Raw genomic sequence first — 4,671 nt, 5'->3', positions numbered from 1 at the left:
TATGATGAATATAAACAAAATCTATAATTAGATCCATACACAAAAATTAAATTGTTAAAAAGTAAAATAGAACATGTACAAGAAAATGTTGTATCCGCTGAATATGGGATAACACATCCGAATATTTTAACTAACGAAGAACTTTGTAAAATATAATATCGATTATAATAAACTAAAATATCTACAACTAGGAACAGTAATTGTTAATAATACATTTAGTATTTGGAATAAAAATACTAAAAATTTGGAAGATGTACAAATAAGAAAAAATTATCCCAATACCCAACAGAGAAAAAATAAGGAAATATATGCAAAAATAGGAGAAATATTTACCTACAAAAATAAAACATTAATGTTTGAAGATAATAAATCATTAGAACAAATGAAACTAAGCAAATATTATATTTTAAGAAATAATTGAAATCTTGTAAAATTTAAAGAACTCGAACCACCACGAAACCACCCATCTTTCAAATCCTTCCACCCATCCTCCAAACCCTCCCACTCCTAACCCCACTGTAATAACGACAATAGTTCGAGAGGTACTCGAGCGAATGAATACGCAGACTATAACTGACTTTACTGAACCCGACCACAGCGTTACATAAAACGCAAACAACATAAACGAATTAGACAAGATTTCGGACATGGTTAAATGCCTCACGATGCATTATTCGGAAAAATAAAAAAATGGATGACTACTCTGATCCAGTACCACGACGACATTCCGATCTTTTATCAAAAAGTTTACCAACACCTTTCCCTTGTATAATAAAAAATTCCATGTCTCCTATTAAACGAGGAGCCCATACGGACTATGACCAATCAATATACATAGAGACAAAGCTCTCGACATATTCATTAGAGGGCTAATCGGCGTATTAACCCATCTTCTCAGCATAAGGGAACCGACAATATTGCCCCAAGGCCTACATTTATATCAAAAAAAACTGGACAACATGACTTATAGAATAATTCATGCGAATAACACGCACAATTACAATATTTAACCGTCACCACGGCTTCTTCGAATTAATGCTATTAATAATTTTATTAAAAACCTTATTTACTTCGAACTAACAAATTCTTACTCGCCCAGACCAAATTTCGACCAATATGCATTCGGTGGTCAACTCTCCACTAGTTATATGACGCGGTTCAATAACTACGCGAAGAGCCTTATCCACACTGATAAAACGTTAATGACAATTTGCCAAAATATAAATATAACGCTAAAACAGCGAATATCACACAAAGTTAATAATGTGGCAATCGATATTCTACATCTCTCAGTATAACAACAAAACAAAATTAGTCGTAGATTACCGCAAACTCAATTCAGTTACGATCCTCGACAAATATCCCATACCCGAAATTAACGAAGTCCTCGCGAATCTAGGAAATATTTGTTGCAAACAAAACCACCTCAAGATTGGGTAAGTTGTAAGGCTAAGTTAAGGAAGCATTACAAACCCGCAAAAGATCAAAGGACGATAACGAAAGAAATTTCGCTACTTTTGGTTAACAGTGCGGAGTTAGGTAAAAGAGTAAAGGAAATGGTAGCTAATATAACAGAATACAGGGCACTAAGCGAAAATGGTGACACTATGAAAGAAATTTTTTCAGGGATGCTAATTCAGCGAAGAAAACAATTAGCAACAGGGACTTTTGCAAATAGAGTGCAATCAATTACATCATTGACAGATATGACGAATGAAATTTATAGATTTACTGTATTGGATGAACTTTAATGATCATACCAGAAATAAAAGTGTTAACAATTAAAATTCTCATTCGGCACAAAGGAAGCATAGAAATATTACTTATCAAACAGATCAGTTTCCGGGCAATATCGACCACAACAAAATCAAAATTCCTCAGGACAACAGTATCAAGTACACACTCTGGACAACGTCAAATAATCTTCAATGGACAACAATATAACCAAGCCAAACAGACATCAGGGCAAAGTCATCCCAATTATTCAACACAAGTTCAAGCAAATCAAAACTATTTGAATTACTCGATACGGCAAAGAAGCTCGGAAAATTTTAGACAACAACTACATAGAAAGAGACCAGAACCTATGGACGTGGGCACTATGAGTAGAAGAGTGATCTACAAGAATCAATTACGAACGAGGAGATTTTTACAAAGTAGCCTCGGAATCTTGGGAAAGTACAATTATAATTGTATTAACAATTCTTGAGAAACAATTTTACGCTCTAGTTGACTCAGACTCAAACATAAGAGCATTATAAAAAAATCTTGTCCAATTCGAATATCCATAAAACGTCAGAAAGATATTGTTATTTATGGATTTTAATGAATCATATGATTTATTCATACGAAATGATTAAATCAATTAACTGTAGACGATAAGTATCCTTTACCAAATGTCGAAGGAATCTTGGATAAATTGGGCAAGGCACAATACTTTAGCTCTATAGATTTAGCAAAAAGTTACCACCAGATTTTATTGGCATCAAGAAAACAGCTTTTGTTACTCCGGCAGTACTATATGAATACCTCCGAATGCCTTTCGGGTTGAAAAGTTTCAAAGATTTATAAACGACATATGGAGAGAATACATAAATAAAACACAATTCATAGAATTAGGAAGCACATAATCTAACACTTAAGCTCTGCGCTTCATAGAATGTAAGCTGATTTTTTCTTAGGCCTAAGCAAAATATTGTATAAAATAATAAGAAATAAAAAAAAAGCTCTGTTTAGTAACTCACTAGAATTGAGTAGCGTCCTCACCAATTTTTAAACAATAACCTTTTGCAAACTACGGAAAGTTAACTAGCTTTCATAAAAATTCGCCTAATGATATTCATACCAATGTATATGATGGCATATAAATGTACTAAAATATAAGGCAAAGGACTAACAACTGGTTGTAATATCAAGCGAAATGTCTGAGCCTAATTTCAATCAATGCTCATTTCAGTTTACGTGGCTCTGTTAAAATTTCTTCTTCCTGCTGGCTGTGGTGAAATACGCTCATAACATTTTCTTAACTTTTAAAAATTTATACGTTGATCCGCAATTGAACCTTCTTTAATTTAAATGTTCTCTGTTACATCTACTTTACTACTGTTACATCATCTCTAATTTATACGTTCTATTTTACATCTACAACTGACCAGTTTAGCTGAGAACCTCAGCGCTCTTTTGCAATGAATTTATGAAGAATTGATCTTCTTTGATATCCTGTCAAACGACTGTATATCGTTGAATGTATCCTTCAAGTAATTCATGTAATCCGTAATCAAGTGATAGGCGAACGGAAAGAGATTCACAAGGAATTTTTGAATGGCATCTTCCGGATCGCCCAAATGATTGACGCTACCGCTGTTGATGCCGTTGCTGTTCGCATTCACGAAATGCCTGTAAAGAGGCAAACAAGAGAAGGTGGTTCATTATAGTGAGAGAAGGGAGTGGGCGAATGAGAAAGGGAATTAAATATAATTTGAATTTAAAAACTATTCTGACTTACATCATGGTTTCTGAATAGAAGCATCAATTCGCTCGATTGTGATACCATGCCTCGGTACACTTGTGAAAAGACCGTCAGGGTATTATTTTCCGATTATTCCTTTAGGACTAGGAAATGTTCTGTAAAGAAAACAAACAATAAGCCAATGAAATGTACATTTTCAGTATAATACAATTTCTTATAAAACCTTATATATAGATTATGCTTAATAAATGTTTTTAATTTGTTTTGGATGTTAATCACATGTATAACACTTAAATTATCTAAAATGATGACAAGGGTTTGCGCCACGATAAGTCCGAAATAGGAGAATTCGTAAAGTTTTCTGTACTATGTTTCTGAATTTTTTGAGAAAAAATGTTAAATCTCTTTAAGAGAGCAATGTTAATGGACAAGATTATAATGACAGTTTTGTGAAAGCTTCACTTATGTATTATTGTTTGAAGCTGCATCAAATATGATCACCATCATAGAGAAAATACGCCGTATTTTATCTTTTTCTTCGATAAAGACGAAAACCAGAGCAAACGGCTGAAAATGTGAATAGTGTTTATGGTACTGCTATTGTAGTGATCAATCAGACACAATTTTCTTTTCTTGCCTAGCACACACATCGGCAGTAACTCTTAGTAAGCCCGAGAGTTAGGTTGGGAGGAATCACTTCGGTTGTTTGCTAAATTATAAATAATATATTTAATTTTACTAGACCTTATGTTATAAGTGCTTTAGTTGAGTGTAACTTTACAGAAATGTTGAGGAATATTTTGTATGATATGTTTATGAAATATCATTCATGTTCGATTCTAATACGATGCAGGATCGGAGAAGTAAAACCTAATAAGTGGTATATTTTTTTGAAAACAGTAAATAAAATTACTTGCATTTTTTGACAAATCCCCAAATGTGGTTTGGTTAAAATCCCAAAATCCCCCCATTTATCGGAAAAGGGCCGATTAAAAAAGCAAAGGAAAGGGGGTACAAAAACACGACATAGCCGCCAGAGTGAATCGCCCGGTACCAAAATTTTCAAAAACCCCCATAGTTAGGGCTAAATACCCCAACCCAAATAATATTGATGAACGTAAGCAGAAATTCGGCGACAAAAATCAAAAAAACTGTCATGCCTGGAAATCAAGCGTTTAGTCTCAATTTTAAAAGGGGAAGAG

General features: G+C 33.5%; 1 long non-coding RNA gene across 1 annotated transcript; it reads right to left on the bottom strand.

Annotated features, from left to right (window-relative positions):
* Window positions 1-2,146: 2,146 nt before the first annotated feature.
* On the bottom strand, window positions 2,147-3,625 carry LOC126767430 (uncharacterized). Its single transcript, XR_007669095.1, has 2 exons — window positions 3,506-3,625; window positions 2,147-3,396 (listed from the first exon to the last, which is right to left on the bottom strand). It is a non-coding gene; the product is annotated as an uncharacterized LOC126767430 (long non-coding RNA).
* Between the last annotated feature and the right edge of the window lie 1,046 nt (window positions 3,626-4,671).

The sequence above is a fragment of the Bactrocera neohumeralis genome, unplaced genomic scaffold, assembly GCF_024586455.1.
Source record: "Bactrocera neohumeralis isolate Rockhampton unplaced genomic scaffold, APGP_CSIRO_Bneo_wtdbg2-racon-allhic-juicebox.fasta_v2 ctg6275, whole genome shotgun sequence".
NCBI classification, from domain to species: domain Eukaryota; kingdom Metazoa; phylum Arthropoda; class Insecta; order Diptera; family Tephritidae; genus Bactrocera; species Bactrocera neohumeralis.
This window is presented reverse-complemented; position numbering and strand designations above follow the sequence as displayed.